The sequence below is a fragment of the Rhincodon typus genome, chromosome 7 (genome assembly GCF_021869965.1).
Source record: "Rhincodon typus isolate 14 chromosome 7, sRhiTyp1.1, whole genome shotgun sequence".
In the NCBI taxonomy this organism is placed as follows: domain Eukaryota; kingdom Metazoa; phylum Chordata; class Chondrichthyes; order Orectolobiformes; family Rhincodontidae; genus Rhincodon; species Rhincodon typus.
The window spans coordinates 34,596,254-34,618,882 of record NC_063338.1 but is presented as its reverse complement, the minus strand read 5'-3'; the positions used below and the strand labels follow the sequence as shown (position 1 = coordinate 34,618,882).

At 41.1% G+C, this 22,629-nt stretch overlaps 1 protein-coding gene and 1 pseudogene across 3 annotated transcripts in view; one reads left to right on the top strand and one right to left on the bottom strand.

The window, feature by feature from the left end:
- Window positions 1–22,629, bottom strand: part of calcrla (calcitonin receptor-like a) — a 76,004-nt gene that overhangs the window by 35,320 nt on the left and 18,055 nt on the right. The gene's annotated exons all lie outside the window — the stretch shown is intronic.
- Window positions 6,182–6,842, top strand: LOC109931977 (annotated as a pseudogene).

Genomic DNA, 22,629 nt, shown 5'->3' with positions numbered 1-22,629 from the left:
CCCCCATCCTAGGGAAAAGACAACTGCCATTAACTCTATCTATACCTCTCATTATTTTATAAACTTCTATCAGGTTGCCTCTCAACCTCATACGCTCAGTGAAAAAAGTCCCAGCCTATCCAGCCTTCCTTTATAACTCAAGCCACTTTGATCTTTGTAGGTTTCTGTAAAATTCAGGTACAGCAGCTCATTTTAGACCAATACTTCAGAGACATGAAAAGCTTCATAAAATAAAATGTGCAATCATAGAATCCATACAGTATGGAAAGAAGCTATTTGGCCCATTGAGTGCACACCGACCCTCCAAAGAGCATCTCATCCAGATCCAGCTCCCTACTATATCCACATAACACTGTATTTCCCATGGCTAATCCATCTGGCCTGCGCATCCCTGGACACCACAGACAATTTTCAGCATGGGCAATCCATATAACATCTTTGGACTGTGGGAGAAAACTGGGGTATCCAGAGGAAACCTATGCAGACACAGGGAGAACATGCAAACACTGCACAGTCACCCAAGGCTTTGGGGAGTCAGGAGGTAACTCATTCACAGAAGTATTCCCAGTCTCTGACCTGCTCTGGTTGCCACTGTGTTTATGTGATGAGACCAGTTGAGTTTCTGGCCAATGATAACCCCCAGGATGTTGATAATGGGAGAATGCAGTAATGGCAACACCCTTGAATGTCAAGACATGGTGGTTTGATTGTCCATTATTGGAGATGGTCACTTCCTGGCATTTGTGTGGCGCGAATGTTACTTGCCACTTGCCAGCCCAAGCCTGGATATTGTCCAGACCTTGCTGCATTTTAACATGGACTGTTTCAGTATTTGAGGAGTTACAAATGTCCTGCTGTTTGTGTACAGGATATACCTGGGCAATTTTCCATATTGTCGGGTAGATGCTACTGTTGTAATTGTACAGCAAGTGTTTGGCTAGGGGAGTACAACTCAATACTATTGCCAGAATGTTGTGAGGGCCTGTAACCTTTGCACTATTCTGTGATTCCAACCATTTCTTGATATCACGTGGTGTGAACTGAATGTGCTGAAGTCTGGAGGGTCCCAAGATGGATCATCCAGTTGGCACTTCAGGCTGAAGATTGCTGCGAATGCTTCAGCCTTATCTTTCTCACTGATATGTTGGGCTCTTCCATCATTGAGGATGGGGACATTTGCGGAGCCTCCTTCTCCAGTGAGTAGCTTAATTGTCCACTATCATTCATGACTGGATGCGGCAGGACTGTAGAGCTTAAATCTGATTTGTTAATTGTGGGATCATTCAGCTCTACCTATCATTTGCTGCTTATGCTGTTTGGCGTGCAAGTACTCCTATTTGCTGGCTTCACCAGACTTCATCTTATTTATTAGTCTTCCTGGTACTGCTCTTGGAATGCCCCCCTGTACTCTCTATTGAGCCATGTTCAATCCCCTGGTTGGATGGTCATGGTTGAGTGGGGTTTATGCTGGGCCATGAGGTTACAGATTGTGCTGGAGTAAATTCTGCTGCTGCTTGGCCTGAAAATAAGGAGAAGCAGATTTAGGACTGAATTGAGGAGGAACTTCTTCACCCAAAGTGTTGTGAATCTGTGGAATTCCTTGCCCAGTGAAGCATTTAAGGCAATGAATGTTTTTAAGGCAAAGGCAGATAGATTTTTGAACAGTGAAGGAATTAAGGGTTTTGGTGAGCAGGTGGATAAGTGGAGCTGAGTCCACGAAAAGATCAGTCATGATCTTGTTGAATGGCGGAGCAGGCTCGATGGGCCGGTCTTGAGTTGCTAGATCTGTTTGAAGTCTGTCTCATTTAACGCGGTGATGGTGCCACACAACATGATGAAGGGTACTTTCAATGTGAAGGGTGGACTTTATCTCCACAAGGACTATGCAATAGTCACTCTTACCAATACTGTCATACACAGAGGCATCTGCAGCTGGCAGATTGGTAAGGATGAGATCAAGTGTATTTTTCCCTTTTGTTGGTTTCTTCACGACCTGCTGCAGACCCAGTCTAGCAGCTATGTCCTTTAGGACCTGACCAGCTCGATCAGTAGTACTGCTGCTGTGCCATTCTTGGTGGTGGATAGAGCTGAATTTCCCATATAGAATACATTTTGTGCCCTTGCTAACTTCATTCCTTCCTGCAAGTGTTGTTCAACAGGGAGGGTACCGATTCATCAACTGAGTGAGGGTGGTACGTGGTTATAAGCAGGAGATTTCTTTGCCCATGTCTAACCTGAACTCATGAGACTTCATTGGGTCTGGAGTCAATGTTGAGGACTCCCAGTGTAACTCTCTCCCAACTGTATACCACTGTGCCGCCCCCTGTGCTGGGTCTGTCCTGGCAATGGTAAATATCCAGGGATGGTACTGGTGATGTCTGGGACTTTGTCTATAGGGTATGATTTTATGAGTGTGACTCTGTCAGGCTGTTGCTTGACTAATAGGTGAGATAGCTGTCCCAACTTTTGGCACTAGTTCTCAGATATTAGAAAGGAGGACTTTGCAGGTTCAACAGCGATGTTTCTGCTGTTGTCTTTTCCAGTGCCTAGGTTGATGCCAGGTGTACCATCCTGTTTCACTTCTTTGTTGAGACTTCATTGTGATTGATGAATGATTTACTAGGCCAGTTCAGAGGGCAGTTGAGAATCAACCAAATTACTATGGCTCTGGAATCACAGGTAGGCCAGTAAGAGTGAATATTGCATAGTCGTTGTGGAGATAAAGTCCACCCTTCACATTGAAAATACCCTTCATCATGTCGTGTGGCACCATCACCGCGTTAAATGACAATGGTGGATTTCCTTCACTGAAGGACGTTAGTGAGCCAGATGGGTTTTTCCAACAATCGTTTCATGGCCATTAGTAGATTCTTAATTCCAGATATTTTTTATTGAACTCAAATTTCACCAATTGCCAAGGTGGGATTTGAATCCGAGTCCCCAAAACATTAGCTGAGTTTCTGGATCTGATTACTCTGATTACTCATCTAAGGATATTGCTAAAAGAAAGACTTGTTCTGAAGCATTTCATCTTTCATTCATCAGGACAAACACTTAAATGACAAAGTTAAAACAATTACAATTCAGACTGCGGGAGAAAAGAGTGGTGATTAATTTGCAAGTCAGCTCTGATTGGCTGAGATGTTGCCACCGAGAGACTAAGAATCGTATGTCTTCCCAGGCTCCTAGATAATCCAAAAAGGGTGCAAGCTTTGAACAGGTCACTTTTGTTTATAGAGAACATATCCCTACACAGGAATGTATTTTGTTTGTAGCAAATGCAAATACGTCACTTTATGAACTCAATTGATTATCTTCCATTACTTGTTACTGTGACTATTGGGTTTGGCAAGCTGGTTGATTATGGTCTATGCTCCGTGTATTAGAAATAGCCAAGGAACTTGTTATTTGGTTCAATCAGCCAGTTTTTGGAAAATAAGGACATCACATCGACAATGAAATTCATTCATGATATTGCTCAAATATATATTGGCAGAAGATCATTTTAGACTGATGGCACCATCTTGTTAACGGAAAATACTACTCACATAACTAGTGCATGGAAGCACTGTGAAAACGCTCGCTTAACCTGTTCAATTTTTTTCAGAGCAGCAGAGTTATGGATAGCCCCAAGTTTATGGACTTTAGGATATAGGAAATCAGTCAGTAATGCATTGAATAGCCGAGTCTAGACACATTAATGGGGTATTCAGCAGCAGACGATTTGAGACAGGATAAGGTCAGACATTGTTATGGAGGTGAAGATGTGCAATTTTTGTGACAGCATGAAGATGTGGTTGAAAGCTCGTCTCACAATCAAATATAACAAGGGTGCAATCAAGCTGGCTTAATCTCAGACTATTTCTACAGAGAAGGACGAGGTCAGTAGCTACAAAACTGAATTCAGAGTCCGGACTGATTATAATGGTATCATTTTTCCAGATTTAATTGGAGAAATTTCTGCTCATCCAGTACTAGTCCTTGAATAAACAGTCTGATAATTTAGCAACAATGGAGCAGTTGAGAGGTGATGGCGAGATAGAGCTGAGTGTCGTCAGTGTACACATGAAAAATAATACTGCTCTCTTCATATATCTACATCATTTACCATATTTTTGCAGACTCCCCACAATTTGCTTTAATACATATTTTTGTAACATCAGCAAATTTAGCTACAATACAGTTAGTTCCTTCAGCCAAGTCATTAATATAGATCATAAGTAATTGAAGACCCACGCTGATCCCTGTGTGCATTCCACTAACTAGTTACATTTTGTCAAAGTGAAAATGATTCACTTATCCTGACCATTTGTTTCCTGTTGGTTAGCCGATCCTCTATCCACACTATCATATCACACTCAACACTATGAGCTCTTATCTTCTGCAGCAGTTTTAAAGTGTCATTGTACAGAATCTCATTTTGAAATCCAAACAAATCACCTTTACTCACTCTCCTTTATCCACTTTGCTGGTTCCATTCTCGAAGAACTCTAATATATTTGACAAATATGACTTTACTTTCACCAGGCCATGTTGACGCTGCCTGATTAAATTATGATTTTCTAAATGTTCTGTTGTTATTTTCTTAATAACGGTTTCTAATATTTTCCGAATGATAGATGTTAGTCCTTGTAGCTTATGGTTGTTTGCTTTCTGTCTCCCTTCTTTCTTGAATAAAGATGTTATATTTGGGCTTTTCCAATCTACTAGAACCTTTCTTCAGAATCTAGAATGCTTTAAAAGATTGCCACAAATGCACCCATCACCTGTACACCTAATTTTTTTAAAAAGACCTTATGATAAGGTTATTTGATCCACTGGACGTGTTAGTGTTCAGTCCCATAAGACTTCCTTGTACCTTTCCTTTACTTATCAAGACTGTTTTAATTTCTTCCCTCCCCTTTTGCTGTTTGATTTTCCAACATTCTTCAAATATTTTTGTGCTTTCTACTGTGAAGATGAACACAAAGTACCAGTTGAAGTTCTCTCCCTTTACCTGTTCCCCATTTTAATTCCCCAGTCTCATCCTCTAAGGAAGCTTACTGTAGCTACTCTATTCCTTTCTCATTTACTTGCAGGATCAGCTGTTTGGATTGCGTCAATCTTAGTGACAAAGCAATCCATGAGCTCCTGTGAAGACAGAGGAAGCAGGAGAGCTGGGGAGTGAGGTTTAAGAAAGGAATCAGGGGTTATAGAGTCAGAGACTCATACAGCAAGGAAACAGACTCTTCAATCCAACTCATTCACGCCAGCCAGATTCTTGAACTAATCTAGTCCCATTTGCCTGTATTTGTCCCATATCCCTCTAAACCCTTCCTATTCATGTATCCATCGAGATGCCTTTTAAATGTTGTATTTGCACCTACATCCACTATGTCCTCTGGCAGCTCGTTCCATACATACCGGCATCCTCTGAGTAAAAATGTTGCCCTTCAGCTCCTTTCTAAATCTTTCTCCTCTCACCATAAACCTACTCCCTCTCGTTTTGGACTCCCCTATCCTAGGAAACATACCTTAGCTATACATTCTGTCCATGCCCCTCATGATTTTATAAACTTCTGTAAGATCACCTCCTTATCCTCCGATGCTCCAGAGAAAAAGCTTATTCAGCTTCTCTGTAAAGACCCACACTATTCAGCCTCTCTCTATTAGCTCAAACCCTCCAGTCCCGGCAACCTTTTCTGCACACTGTCAAGTTTAACAGCGTCCTCCCTATAGCAGGGTGACCAGAATTGTACGCAGTATTCTAAAAGTGGCCTCACTAATGTCCTGTACTGTCGCAACATGACCTCCCAACTCCTATACTTAATGCACTGACCAATGAAGGCAGGTGTACAAATGCCTTCTTCACCATCCTGATCTACCTGCAACTCCACTTTCAAGGAACTATGCACCTGCACCCGTAGGTCTCTTTGTTCAGCAATACCCTCCAGGGCCCTACTGTTAACTACATAAGTCCTGTCCTTGTTTGCCTTACCAAGATATAATACCTCACATTTATGTAAATTAAACTGTAACTGCTTTGCATTCCAGGGTAATCCTGTAATAATGAGCAATGTCAGCAGATAGTAGCATGACCCAGTAGTGTCTATGGTGATCCAGCCAGAACTGGTGATGGACACCAACGACACCAACTCCTTAAGTGGGCAAAAAACAGTGAGGCCGAGTGTAGGTATAGAAGATGGTTCAATGCCTGACATATTGCGGTAGGTTGTCCTACAACGCCACCTCCAACAAGGAAAGATTGTCTCGCACACCTGGGAATTGCATTGTGTTCCTGTACACCAAGAAGGTCAGCAAAGCACCAAAGTCTGCATGTGGCATCTATCTTGGAAGACTCTGTGATATTCGGGCTGTTTGACCCAAAGTCCAAATGAGATTGTAAAAAACCAAGAAGATTGTCAGCTGAGTTTATGGTGGCTCCATGTGCACCAAGTGTATACGTGACAGAATTAAGTGTGCATTCCTTATCGAGGAACAGTGGATAGCAGTGAAGGTGCTGAAGGCCCCAGCAACAAAGCCCGAAATCAAAATGAACCAACTAGTTTTGTACAAACATGGAAGTAACAAGCTAATTGGAAAAAAAAGTCTTAATTTTCCTTGGACAATCTTTATTTCTGAAATCTAATGATCTATTTAAGCACGAGCTTGTTTTCCTCTTAAAAGAGACCTGCTTCCTTCTTGCCACACTCAGCAGTCACTGCTGGAACTGACCTTAAACAAGTGTTTATCCTCTGTTTTTGTTTCTGACATCCGCAGGAAATGTTGAAAATCTCGACATCCAACTCTTCCGCTGTCCAGGACTACTGCTGCCAGCAGATTACCACCTCCTTTGCCGATAATGTGGTCTTTGCAAACTCACTCCTGCTTTGACAGTGAACAGTACAGTCCTAATACAAGGATTTTGAATGAAGGAGTTTAATGACCTATCCCTCCTTGTATCTCCTTTAATCTCACTGTATTGGATAACAGATTTAATAGCTGCTTATTAACATAACAAATCCATCATTCCAATTCATATCTTCATCTAGTTCCAACAGCTCCAGAATTTCTTCATGTTAAAAGTAATGTGTATGAATTAGCTGCTTAAGCCTGGCCAAACATTGAGCAGAGGCTTGTAGTACACATGTAAAATGTGCTCCATTCAGCACAGACTGCATGGTTAAATTCAGCTTTGTGTTAATATTTTCCTTATTATTTGTTTCGGACACTCATAAAGTTTGTTTGTGACAGATTTTCACAATTTTTTCTCTGGGGAATGTCAGCCACATACATACAAATAAACATATAGTTTGGTCAGTCTGCACACTTTAGGTCTAATGTCTTGTGAATTTGACCCAGATGATTGATGCAACTATAAAAGAACTTTGGAGAAATTATCCAGAATTGTTTTATAGGAAAGTCATGAATTTCCTATGGCCTAATTCTCAGACTACCTGTGTGAAAAACAGTTATTTAAAATAAACACCGAAAGAACTGCGGATGCTGTAAATCAGGCACAAAAACAGAGGTTGCTGGAAAAAGCCCAGCAGGTCTAGCAGCATCTGTTAAGAAAAAAATCAGAGTTAACATTTTGGGTCCGGTGACCCTTCCTCAGACCTGTTTTGGGTCACTGGACCTGAAATGTTAACTCTGATATTTTCTTCACAGATGCTGCCAGACCTGCTGAGCTTTTCCAGCAACTTCAGTTTTTGTGAATTATTTAAAACAAACTGTTTTAAAGAAATATCCATGATAACACTATCCATCCCCTCTGGTCTCTGTTACAATTGAAAATACTTGGTCCATGTGGAATTCTTGTATGACAGAAGTAAGGGCTATTTTATAGAAGGGCTATTAAAACATGTGTTTCTTGGCATTGACAGCATTCAGTCTCAAATTATACATGTTAAAACACATTCAGAGTCCACTCCTATAACAAGAAAACCATCAGGCCACCCCACACCCTATGTCTCCAACCTTATCCAATTGCCTGTTTCTGCTCCTACTCTCTAAAGTGTCCTTCCAATTTATCTCCACCTTGTTCTTAAAAGTCTTCTCAAAAATTAGCTTTCATTGATGCTTTCAACCTCTTCTTTTCCCCTGTTTACACATTTATTTGCCTATGTCTACTTGTGAAGCACTGTGGGCTGTTTCTTGACATGAAAGACGTTAAAGGTAAATCTTGTGTTACATACAGGTCACATGTTTTTTTCATATCTGCTACTCTGTCTAGCCAGCATGCATCACCTCACAGGTTAACTTAACACAGTGATTAAATAATGCAAACGCTACATGTTTGACAGATGTGCTGCTTTCACCTGCTTCATGTCCCATTCAGAACTTGTTTATCTTAACTCAAATGATGCATTCAGGAACACATCAGTTCCACAGCTGTTGAATCCACCAAATGTCAAACAGACTGCTGTTCACACGGATTGTTTAAGAGTGTTTCTGCCACATACATGACTCTATTTTCTTTACTTTTTAGAAATCACTTGTTTATATCTTCCTTGAGGCTGTGGTTAAATTTTAGGCAAAATACAGTGGGGCTCTAAAATGCATCATTCTGTCACCTGCATTGAAGCAAAAATCAAACAAGACTTCATGGGAATCTAATGTTACACTTAAAATAAAAAAAAAGACATCAAAAATAGATGGACAAAGCAAAAGTAAAATACTGCCGATGCTGGAAACCCGAGCAAGAATGGCAAATTTCAAAGTACTCTGTCAGGTCCAACATCATAATGTAAGGAGAGAAACTGAATGAACAGGCTGAAATTTACACAGGCAGCAGAACTCGCACTGTCACCTGAAACAATCAGGACAGCATCTTTGCTGACTAATTCGGTGTTGCTGCGAGCCTTTTGGCCTGTCCCATAAAACCCGCTGGACCAACTGAAAAGCCAGCAGCCTGGTAGCTCCAGTAGTGCCATGGTTAGCACTGATCAAAGACTGTTGGGGCTGGCTGGATCTGGAGGATGAGAATGCATTGGCAGCTGTAAGCGTAGTCGAGGTGCCAGGTTCAGTTGGGTGGGCCCCAGCGAGGGCTAACATGGTGCCACTGCACCAGCAGCGGCTGTTGCTGCTATTGGGGCCCGACTGTCAGCTAAAGAGTGTCAAAGGAAAAAGACTCCTGCCACACTTGCTAACCAGGGGTGCCTGTGAGGGTTTGCCTGGCCAATTTCCCAAAGGACCATCAAGCCCCAGTACCTGCAAAGCACCAGATGGAGTGGAAGAAGGCCTTTATTTGGCAACTTAAGAGGCTCAATTTGGCTGTAAACAGACAGCTCATCTGCCACCTCTCCTGCCAGTGGCTCTCTAACAGGGAGAAGAGAGGCATGCCACTCACGCTACCCTCATGCCATTTTGCCATCCTTTCCCCCTCCTGTGGCCAAAGTAACACTCAGCGCAAAGTTTCAAGTCGACAACCTCCTGATGATAAACCCCATGAGCTGAAACAATGCGGTGGATGTTACAGGGTGCTGGCTGTCCCCACCACTCTAACAGTCCAGAGTTAATGCCAGAGCCAAGCACGACCCTGCTGCAAAGAAAGACAAGGAGGATTTGAAGCTGGTGGTAACCAGGGATGGGGGAAATCTCTGAGCCCTGTCAAGGAGACATTAACCCATTTCCCTCCAGCTAAAGCTGCGTGGTGTGGGTATCTCCCAACCCTTAGTTAATTCCCAGTCGCTCCAGGGGCAAGTCTTTAAATAAATACCATTGGCCACCTTAAGGTACCAATTGCATGAAAGGCCACTCACACCCCACACATCTTAGTAACACTGAAGCAGGCCAGGATGGGAGGCAAGAAGGCAGCGGGCAAGTATGGCATTTTAATGGAGGGAAACAAAACAAAAGGCTCAAATCTTGCATTTATATTGCACAGAGGCAGCCAAGAGTCAACCACTTTGCTGGAATTCTGGAGTCTGTGTAGGTTGGACCAGGATAAGGATAGCAGATTGCCTTTCCTAAAGAAATTAGGAACAAGATGGGTATTTACAACAATCAATATTGTCACCGTTAGGCCCACTCACTACACTAGATTTTTTTCATTGAATTTAAATTTCCCCGTGATGGGTTTGAACCCACATCCCCATAACATTGGCCTAAGACTCTGGACTTTTTCCACTACACCACTGCAACCCCTAAACTAATATGACAATCCATCCCAATTTAAAGAAACAACATGCATATTAAAATATAAAATGCTAGATGTGCATAAGTTCACAGAATATGATACAAATAAACCAACATCAGCATTCCCTGAAAACATAATAATACTCGTTCTTATCACAAAAACAGAAATGGTCCATTTTGCAGTGTAATTTACATGTAGGTTTTTTTTAACTCCACCATATGTTTATCAAAAATATCATCATTTGACAAGAAATAATAAAAAGAGCATTTTTTTTTCTTCATTTCTACATTTAAATTACTCCATGTGGTTATTTTCACTTTCTGTTTCAGGGTCTCCTAGCATTTCCATTAGCTTGGCTCTGTTCTCTGACTCTGTCACCTCTGAACTTTGGCACTGACTGCCAAATCTTCTTAATGTTTTGATTTGATTGATATTTCATTGATTCGAATTAATTCCCAACCCACTTTGCTAAACAAAACAAAACATGGTCTACCTTTGTTAGATTTCTCTTTCAAACAAGTAATCTGCATGAGACTGATGGCACCCATCAAAGTTATGTGAATGCACCTTGCCTTTTTACAACAGCTACAATTGTATACTTTTCCTTATCGCCTCGGTGCTTTACACCATGACCTTCTGACTTACCATGGACTTTCTAAGTTTCATGCCATACATATCATGACTCATCATTATCTTCTCCTGCTTTCCTCTCATTTTGCTATTGACAACAGGCTTAAGCAAACTAAACCTTGCTCTAGCAGTGTGTTTCTTAAACACTCATAAAATGAACAATCTATTGTAGACTGTGGGATTATTCTGGACGAAAGCTGAACTTTAACTACCTGTGTTGAAGAAGAAAAACATGGTTTGTCGCTACTTCTCAAGACCTTGTCATAATCTCTAGACTTCTTTCAGGAGCATTGTTTAATGCTGTGTGATATGCTGGTATTACAGTACACTTCATTCCATTCTTACTCAGAAATATTTTAAACTCTTCAGACATCTCATCCTCTATAGGTTTGCAAAACATTTGCCTGTTTAGCCTGCAATGTCTACATCATGAGCAAATAACAAAAAAATCTGTAGACTATTATCAGACACCAGCATCTCTCCTATTCCACAAATTGCAGACCAGCCTCTCAAAGTCTCGATGGATTTGATACTTGTGGTATTGGGCACGGAGTCAATATTTACACAGCTTTAACTATCAGCTAAAACAAAATGATCTTTCTCTTCCAATTCCAAGGAAATCAACATATACCCACTTCCATAGTTTTCTAATATTTGACAATGGTGTGACGGGAATATTGGTTTGATCATTTTTCATTCTGAGACTCTCCACAAATTTTCACCAATTCTTCAATTTCGATGCTAGTAATACTTTCTTGTTACTGCTTTCATGCAGTCTACCTTCAACTCATGAAGCTCATTGAATAGTTTTTCATTAAAACTTGGTGGAATACTGACTTTTAAATGACTTTGGAGACAGCCCTGACCTACCCTCAACTTGTTTCTACATGTGAAATACACCTGCAATTTTTCACATCATGTTCTTCAGGCCAGTCATTCATGACAGAATGATCACTTTCTTGAGACCACATGCTGGTGAGTTTCTTATTTATCTGGCAGACACTGGCTTGTCACTTGTGTATGTAAACTAATTCACAGTTAATTCAGCGCCTGGAAATTAATCAGTCTTCACAGGAAATTTCTAAAGAATGTTTGTATCTGCATTATGTGCTTTAATATCATATAGATGGACCATCAAAATCAATGTCCACCTTTAAAGCTGTGCTGCCAGGATAGAACTTCCTTTCTTGAAACAAATACAATCATAACAGTTGTAAGTTAGTAAAGTAAACTACATGTTGTACAAGTATTTGGGGGCTTACTTTAATCATTTATTGATTGCCAAAATCTCTTTCTTAGCCTGTGAACAATTCTGCTCTGAATTTGTTGAAGTCTGTAAAGGAATTGCCCCAGGTTTCTCCACACCATCTTCCATTGTGTGGGATGACATCATTCCTAACCTCTGTGGTGAGATATTGTTTAATAAAATCAAGTTTTCTTTGGGATCACTGTGGGTCAAAACTGTCACTATCCACTACTTCCTTTCCTTCTTCAACTGTTTTCTGACACTTCACAAACAACTCCCAATCTATTTCATCTTTCAGCAGTTGATAGAGTGGAACAAGCAGATTACCTAAGTTATTGATGAACTTAGAATAATATATAACAATACTAATGAATATTCTAAGTTCTTCTTTGATCTCTTCACTTTCAAAATCCCCTTGATCTTCTTCTAAATTAGGTGGAGAACTCCATGATCTATTTGGTGACTTAGATGTGTTAAAGTGAACAGTAGGAAGCAACAGCTTTTTTTAGCTTTGATTCCTCACACTTGAAGTTGATGGTTCAATTTTGCAAACTTACTACATGATTGTGCTCTGTTACTGCTAATTAGAATATCACCTCAGAAGCAGCAAGCCTCCTTTATCCTACTTATCACAATGCTCTGGAACACTGTGGGAGCAGTAAACACCCCAAATAGTAACATTTCATACAGACGCAACCCTTTCTGTGTATGACGAGTAAAAAATTATTTGCTCATGTTAGTTAATTCTAATTATAAATATGCATTCCACAAGTGTATCTTACTGATTATATTTCTATTGGCTAAATTAGAAAACAAATCTTCACTGGTAAGCACCTTATTTACTCTTTACTTACAACCTTCATAAATATGAATGGATCTATCTGCTTTTTGAATTCCACAATGCATCGAGCCTATTCTCTACTGTTCATATTCCCAGTTGCCCCTGCACTTTCTAAGCTGGGCCCAAAACATCTGCTCACCGTGTAAGCTTGATGCTAAGATAGGGAGCACCAAAGCAGTCCTGCATGATAGTGGCTACCTGATTCAAACTTTTGAAAAGACCTTAGTCCATTGCATTTGGGCCTGATTTGTACCCATTCTGCCTCAGATTAATCTGGAAGGGGAGGATATCTCAAAGGTTGAGTAACAGGCAAAAATTGTCTCACGTTGCTCCTTTTCAGTACACAATTGATTTTCTCAACTGTCAAACGAAAAAGACATTTTATGGATCATACAATCAAGTAATATGATATATGAGCTTCAGTGTTATTGTGGTGCCAGGTACAATGGCTGTATATCCCAATGACTGGTGGAACATTTCAAAAAAATATTAGCCATTATATATTTATCATATATATTAACATACCAATCATACTCAACCAGCCCATGCTAGAGACCTCAGAACTCTATATCCAACATAAGCTGTGACTCTGTAATTGAACAAAATTTATTAAACAATCCAGACTGTGCTAAGGAGACAGTAAGGACTGCAGATGCTGGAAGCTAGAGTCAATAAATGTGGAGCTGGAAAAGCATAGCGGGTAAGACAGCATCTGAGGAGCAGAAAAGTCAATGTTTTGGGCCGAAGCCCTTCATCCTGATGAAGGGCTAAAACTCTGACTTCCCTGCTCCTCAGATGCTGTCTGACCTGTTGTGCTTTTCCAGCTCCACATTTATTGACCCCAGACTGAGCTAAGTTTCACAGTGGAAACTGTTTAAGATTATCGGTTGGACCTTAGGAGTTTAATGCATTTGTGCATGACGGAAGCTAAACATACTAACACACAAAACCCTGTTTTATGTAGCAGAAAAAAATCATATAGGCCTTGCATCTTTTTCATTGGAAAAAAGGTCATGAAAACGGCCAACCTATGCTTCACTCCCATGACGACACACTGACCAATCAGAATCTACCTGCCTGGAGTGAGGACTAAGGTTGATAGTAGTTGTTTTTGTTGCATCGCCATGCCAACGATGACCCCACCAATCTGCAGCTTCATCTCATACTATATAAACTGGTATCTCGATGAGTGCAAACCAAAAAGTTTTGACACCTTGTCTCTTTTACTAATGTTTAAGTTCTGTACTGAGCATCAATTATTTATAAGAGACACAGATACTATTGTAATAAGGTTAAAAGTAAGTTGTGAATCTCCAACTTTCCTTTTTACTGTGGACGCCCTCAAAAATATTTTCAGTCCTATTACTCCCAACCTTCATATGCGTTCTTTCTCCCTCTTTGACTGAGTGCAGCTCTTGATCTTCCTGCTTGATAACATCTAAATTTATCAGTTGTCCACTGGAATATTTCCAGGCTGCTGAACTAGCTTTAGATCTACCATGACATTGACTGATGCATGGTGGTGATCTGGAGCTTTACTGTCCCCTCTGCCCTTGCATGCTGTTTGACTATAATCAACATTCCCAGGCATAGCTTCTTCACTGGAATTGGGGATATTTAAATGGCTGGTGGTGACCCCTGCAATGGTAGAATCTAAATTTCTGACTCTGAGACTGCGAACATTGTGACTGTTGTCTGGATTTCACTGAAATCCAATGTACTTCCACTGCTAGTTTAGCAAAAGAACTCCCACACAATTTACTATTAGCTTTTTCTACTAGTTCCATGGCTGTGACCACATCACAGACCTCCTCACATATCAGTTTATTGTCTTTGCTCCAAAATTGGATTTTATTGTTCTTTAGCCCACCTCTGAACATGTCTCGAAGATCGATTTCTAAGCTTACACCACTAACACAGCAATTAGAGAATTTCGTTACTTTAGAATATAATCTGTACAGTAAAGGGTTAACTGAACCTTTTGCTCTAAGAATACCGATTGTCATGGGTGAAAGGAGCTATATCATAGTGATATCAGATCACACAGAACTGAGGCCTGAGGCTGCAAGGTTCCAGAAAGAAGTTCTCTCTGACCATACTTTGTAAACAGTTACATTTAATAAAACTTGTTACTGCTCACTCACAAGAAAGTAAACTTCTTCTTACTACATAGTAGAAGCAGTGACCAAATCCACAGAACAACACACAAGCAGTCAGGCACACATAAAGTAAATCATAGTGACTGTACAATGTCACAGGTGAAGAACAATACCTGGTTGGAAATGCAACCCTAAAAGCAGGGAGAAACCTGAGAGAATCTCAGCAGCAACATGAAGCGAGGAGCAATGGAAAGCAAGGCCAATCTAGGCACCAAGCCATGTCCAGGGTAAGCCTATGTAAAAGAGGAAAAAACATGGCAAAGCTCCCACAGCAGAGGATGGGACAAAACAAACAAATAAAAAATCAGCCACAATACATTTAAAAAATTCCTATTGATCAGAAAGCTATAAGAAAAGGCATAATCACAGAAGTGTAGAGATGCACAAATGGGCATTGGAGAGGGAAAGCTGCACAAAAGCTAAAAACCTTATTGGAAAGAAAAGAAGCATTTTGGTCACTATTGTCACAGTGCAAATATACTTTGTCTCTACCAAACTCTCTCAGGAATGCACAGGACTTCAACTTGGCAATGTATTGCACATAATGGCACTCACAGTTTACCAGGGTTTCATATTGGTTCAGGATCAAATAACTATAGTGCTGGAATCTGTACTGAAAACAATAAATGCTGGAGATCACAGCAGGTCAGACAGCATCCACAAAGTGAGAACAAGCAAATGTTTCGAGAGCTGAAGTGAAGTGTGGAGGGGACAGCATTTATGCTATTGTGGGGTGTGGGGTTGGTGGTGTGTAGAGTGCTGGGGGAGAAAAGATGTTGATAGTTCAGATTAAGTGATCGGAATGTGCGAATGGCAGAACAATAATGTATGTTCCTTACCTCCAGATGCTGCCTGGCTTGCTGCGTTCTTCCAGCCTCCTGTTTGTCTACCTTAGATTCCAGCATCTGCAGCTGTTCTGTCTCTTTAAAGAACAGACAGTCCCCGTGAGGGGAGGGGAGAGAGGGCACGGCAACAGGGAATGTAACAAGTAAAACTAAAAGAAAGGGAAGGAATGGGAGTGGGTCACAATTTGAAGATGTTGAACTCGATATTAAGTCCAGAAGGTTGTAAAGTGCCTAGTCTGAAGATGAGATGTTGTTCCTCCAGTTTGTGCTGTGATTCACTGGAGCACTGCAGCATTCTGAGGATAGATAAGTGAGCATGAGAGCAGGACGCTGCGTTAAAGTGACCGGCTACAGGAGGGTCGGGGTCATGCTTGCACATGGACTGGAGCTGTTCTGCAAAGCGGTCACCAAGTCTGCATTTGGTTTCTCCAATATAGAGTAGGCCACATTGGGTGCAGCCAATACAATAAAGAAGATTGGAGGAGGTACAGGTGAAATGCTGCTTCACCTGGAAAGACTGGCGAGATACCTGGATGGTGAGCAGGGAGGAGGTGAAGGGGCAGGTGTTGCACCTTCTGCGGTTACATGGGAAGGTGCTTTGGGAAGGGGTGGTGGTGTTAGTGGTCGATGAATGGACTGGAGTGTCCCAAAGGGAACGATCCCTGTGAAATACAGATGGGAGAGTGAGGGGGAGATGTGTCTGGTGGCAGCATTCTGCTGGAGTTGTCTGAAATGGTGGAGAATGATCCTTTAAACGCAGAGGCTGGTGGGATGAAAAGCGAGGACAAGGGGAACTCGATCACGCTGTTGTGAGTGATAGGAAGGGACAAGAGCGAAAGCACGGGTGATAGGTCGGGTGCGGTTGAGGGCCTTGTCAACCACAGTGGGCGGGAAACCATGGTTATAGAAGAAGGATGCCATATCAGCAGCACTGTTTTGGAAGGTGGCATCATCTGAACAGTTGTGATGTAGGTGAAGGAACTGGGAGAATGGGATGGAATCCTTGCAGGATGTGGGATGTGATGAGCTGTAGTGAAGGTAGCTGTGGGAGTCAGTGGCTTTTGAATGGATGGCAGTGGATAGTTTATTCCCTGAAATGGAGACAGAGAGGTCAAGGAAAGGAAGGAAAATGTCGGGAAATGGACGACGTGAAATTTACGGAGGGGTGGAAATTGGAGGCAAAATAAACAAATTTTTCAAGATCCTGGTGGGAGCATGAAGCAGCCCCAAAGCAGTTGTCAGTGTACTGAGAAAAGAATTGTGGGAAGAGGCCAGTACAGGACTGGAACAAGGATCGTTCCACATACCCCATAAAGAAGCAGGCATAACTGGGACCCACGCGGGTGCCCATAGCCACTCCTTTCACTTGGCAGTAGTGAGATGAATTAAAAGAGAAATTGTTCAGTGAGAGAACAGGTTCAGCCAGGCGGAGGGGAGTGATGGGGAATGGGAAGTGTTCAGGCCTCTGGTCGATGAAGAAGCCGAGAGCTCGCAGACCATCTTGGTAGGGAATGGAGGTATAGAGGAATTGGACATCCAAGATGAACAGGAGGCAGTTAGGGGCAGGTAACTGGAAATTGTCAGTATGGTGGAGGGCTTCAGAGGAATTGTAGATGTAGGTGGGCAAGGTCTGGAGAGAGGATGGAGTCAAGGTAGGAGGAAATGTGCTCGGTGGGACAGGGACAGGCTGATACAATGGGCCTACCGGGACAATCTGGTTTGTGGATTTTTTAGAAAGGAGGTTCAAGCAGACTGTCTGGGATTGGGAGACTACAAAGTTGGAGGCAGTGGGGTGTGGGGGTGGGGGCTGGGGGGAGATTTCTGGAGGCGATGAGGTCGGTAACAATCCTGGCAACAATGGCTTGATGCTCGGATGCGGGATCATCATGGTCCGGGGGCGGTAGGAAGGAGTGTCCGAGAGTTGGGCGTTATGGACCAGGCCAGACCGCCTCAAAATATTTTAAGAAGGTAGCGCAGACCCTAACTTTTTCTTATTTTAAAGGTAGATGTGAAGTGGTTGTCCCAGGTGTGATGCAACCGGTCAAACCACTCCGCTTTAAGCAAAACAGGATTTATGTAAACACTGCCATTGAAACACGAACAAAAGAAAGTGTAAAAAGTAACGACTCTTGGAAAACTTAACCGACCCAATACACCTCCCTATTTTCTGCATGTAAACTGACGTTTTCCCAGCCACCATCAGTTCTGAGGAAGGGTCACCAGACCCGAAACGTTAACTCTGTTTTCTCCTTCACAGATGCTGTCAGAGCTGCTGAGCTTTTCCAGCAACTTTGTTTTTGTTCCCAATACAGCAATGTAACTAATTAACTGTTCCAATATAATAACGTAAACACACCTCTTTGCAAAAAATGTAAATTCAAGCACAGATTCTTACAGGCAGGAGAGAACAACATCCAGACAGATTTCAGAGAAAGTCAGTTAGGAATCCTTTACTGAAGCTTGCCACCCTTCAGTCCCTCAAAACATCTTGTGACTGCTGCAGCTAAAAAAAACCTAGAAAACCTAGAAAACCCTGAACTGGGAGAACTGACCCCTCCCCTTCCATTGTTAAAACTCTTTTAGCTTGCTAGCTCTCTAGACTCTGCGGCACCTCTGCCTTTACAACCTCTGTTCAAAAGAACCCAGGACAAAATAACCATTTTTTTACAGTGACAGCATCGTCACCTGGCATTGAGCCTCTGCAAGGTAAAAATCAGTGCGCCAGACTACAATAGCACCACCTTTGACGGGGTGGGGTTTGATAATGAAGTTAGGGTTGGACCTGAGAGAGCAAAGTGCAACAATTTCAGAAGGGGACAGGTTAGATTGGGTGAGACGAGCAAAGAAATTGAGATTGCCTCAATGCAAAGGCAGACTAAGATAAGACTAAGACTAAGATCACAACACTTTACTGTACATGATCGATGGCATTGCTGATTCTATTTTTAGCAGACAAAACATAGAAGAAACTGTAACATGCAACGATGTAAATAAGCCCTTGATTCCTACGAACGTTTAAAGCAAAACCCCACTGCAGATGTTTTTAATCAATCTGTTCAGACATGTCATGATACACCTCTGGAACATGTGGGACTTGAACCCGGGCTTCCTGACCCAGATGTAGGGATGCTATCATTGCACCAATAGAGCAGAAGTCACATGCCCAGCAATTGGAATTTAAAACATGAATGGACTACTAAGGAAGGCAAGTAACAAGGTAACACAAATGTCACGATGCTCATTCAGAGAGTCAAGAAAGGCATTTTTTAAATAAATTGAAAGAATATGAAGGTGATCAGTTTTGAAAAGTCAGTGAAAATTGACTGGAAGTTGTTTATTCAGTGCAAACAAGATCCAGGGAAACTAGAGACTCCTTTGTAAATAATTTATACTGCCACCGCGGAGAATTGCCAATATTCAAAATTAGAAGAAAATCTCAAAAGGGACCTTGTTGTAGAGGGTGTGCAGGATTAAATCCTATCAGATTTTTTTACAATCTAACAAGGACCTTATACTAATGTAAGTAGTGCAATTCACCAGGCTGACAGAGTTCTGCCAGACAAATCCAAAGTTCTTTTATCTGAGGGTTCAGACATGTTTCCGTGGGTTAGCCCACTCAATTACTCCACTTGGTTAATCTGGGAGCTACTCACATGTAGGGAAGACAGCAGCCACAAGGGGAAGAGGAATTTGCATTGTTTCTTGTCTTGAGTTGTGGTAGCAAAGCTTCACATTGGTGCCAAATCTGCTCAGCACTTCAATACTGAATGCTATGTAAGATACTCAATAGGTCATTTTCAGGTGGTTTACCAAAGCAATAATAGGAGATTTCTACATACAGAAAGAACGTTTTTGAAAGCACACCACCCAAGTCTGCAACTGTCCAGGAGGAAGATGCTCCAAGGAGAAGTGCTGTTCAACAAGTAGCTAATATCAATATATACAGTGTAAAAGATACTTTGCATCAAAATTGGAAGATACCAATATTCAATGTTCAAAAATGGTTGATCTATAAAAAAGCCAACAAAAGCTTACAACTCAACGCCATCACTAATCAATGGAAGTGCTTAAGCCTTCTTTCAGCAAAGAAAAGAGGACAAAACTTAGAAATGAAGAACGTCTCATAGCAGCTTAAAATCAAACATAACAAGAAGCTTGAACAAGTCAAAATTCAGAAAGTATTATTGCAGTCTAACTATTTCAAAAAGATCTAACTGACAGTTATAGTTCATTTACTCAGGTAATGCAACCACACCCTGGAGACTGAAAATGAAAACCTAGAACAGATTTCAAATGTCTTCTACAGAAATGATCACTGTTCCCTGGTGATTGAAATAACAATTAGACATAGTATTTATCATGCAGAAGCAAGTCCTTATTAATGATGGTGATTATTGGTAGAATGAAAATGACCTAGAGTGACATATGTAGTAAAGGAAACCAAACTGGCATCCAGTCTGCAAACGACAATGCTGTGCAGAAACTTCTTTTGTATCCTGGTTCAGAAGTCTATTTCAGAGACGCTGCTATTCCACTCCACAATAGCACCCTCCCTCCTAGGCAGTGAGAAATGAAGACATGCATCCTATATGTCCTCCCAGATCTTTGAGAATGCTCTTGGAGATTAATACGTCAAACCAAATGGAGTTGTGAAAATTGTGAGAATGCTAGAGAAGGAGCTGTGAGTAGAGTTAAATGTTCATGCTTAAATTCTAATGATTAAAAAAGCTACAACAAAAGATTTCGAAGGGAGATGTAGAGTAACGGGCTGTTTATACTTTTTCTCTAAAAAAGCTACTGAGCATGTGCATGAGGAATATGTGTGTGCATATGTGCATATGTTGTGGTGTCATCAGATCACACAGGACTGAAGCCTGTAATATTCCGGAAGTATGTAAGCTCTCACCGTGACTTATAAATAGTAATGTTTTATAAAGCTTAGTAATGTTCATTTACTAGACTTTAAACTTCATCTTATTGCATAACCTGCAATAGTTTCACTTGGCAGCTGCTTCCTTTCAGGAAATGCAATTCTCAGTGCAATTTCATTTTTCGTCATGCCATAGTATGAATCCAGAATCTAATTAATTTCAGAATAGTCCATAGTTCTGGGCCTCAAGGGTAACAATTGTTAGACACTACCTCAAAAACATTTGGCCCCGTCTTGATGAGGAAAGCATTTAATTTATCCTCATCTCCTATCCACTTTCAGCCACATGTTTAACCTTCTTTCATAATTGCACCAATCTCTTTTGTCAGGTTGGAATTACCCCATTGTACCCAAATATGCCTCCAGGGTATTTTTTTCAATTATTCACTGTGTACTTCATTGACTCATTGTGTACCTTAATATGATAGACACATGGAACAATTTTTCAAATTCCTCAACTTGTAACAATTTTATGAGTTATAAAAATGCATCACACTATGCATACACAACTGTAAGCAGCCATTATTGAATGATTTTTCTGAACACGTCCCAAACAAGAGGGTAGCAGAGGATAATATAACAAAATGCTCAGATTTTGCAATATATTAAAGTTGTCACATTTTCAATTTTTTAGACAGAAATTTACGCTGAGTTACCTCTTTCATTCCTCGTCTTTCTCACTACATTCAGTGTTTTTTGCACAAAATTTATCTATGTTATCTCGATGGACATTTTCTTGTCCTAGGATCTTAGTAGATTTTGAGTTTCACTGGAATGTTTAATTCAAGGCTACAGGAAAATATTCCACAAGAAATTTTTCAGGTTGCAAGTGAAGAGCTTGTGAGACTATCTTTATGTGATACTGAATTGATTAGCATCTATTTTGAAAACCTCAGCTAAGGATTCTAGATCTAATTTCAAACACAGCATGACAGCCCCATTATTTCACTCAATTTCCTCTGCAGCCCTTTAAGATGCTGTGCTTTTTTAGATTTTAGTTAGTTTAATCACAACAGAGAATAAGCCAGCGTTTGAACAGCATGCACAGGTGATTAATGGTCTGAGAAAAATGTCTTTGTCTGCTGTGCTGTCCTCCTATCTCTAACCTACAACATTTCTAATTTCAGAGGTGAAGTCCACATCAGAGCTGGTAATTTATCATCTTGCGATGACAGATTAAATTTTTTTCCACTGAAAGTAACTGTTGTGTTTCTGTTAAAAGCCTAACTTAAATATTATTTTGGATCATTTAAACAGATTTAAAACCTGCAAGAAAAGAAGAATCACATTTGGTAATAACATTCTAAGATGAATATTCAGAGCAACAAATACAGCAAAAAGGCTTCTCTCCTGCCATTTTGTATTGTGAAATCACAGTTCTCCAAAATGCAATAGAAGATTTAGGTCACATGCAAATGTCGAGGTGATGTGGCATGCATCAATATTAATGGTATAGTGGCAATATAAACTCTTATGTTGCATTGCTGGGTTAAATGTAAGTACTTTCGGGGAATGGGAGAACCATTCAGTCCAAATCAGAAACTGGGCATCAGTTGAAGCCTTGAAGGGAATGGGGTTAATACTGCAATAGGGCTTTATATGGGGGAGCAGCGAACTTTCCAATAAAACACATAACATTGCCTGGACCGCTTTTTGTGCAGCAGAAGAAGTTCAAAAAAGGAGCTTCAGAGATAGTAGGAACTGCAGATGCTGCAGAATCTGAGATAACAAGGTGTAGAGCTGGATGAACACAGCAGGCCAAGCAGCATCAGAGGAGCAGGCAAGCTGACGTTTCGGGTCTAGACCTTTCTTCATTTCTGAATAAGGGTCCAGACCCGAAACGTCAGCTTTCCTGCTC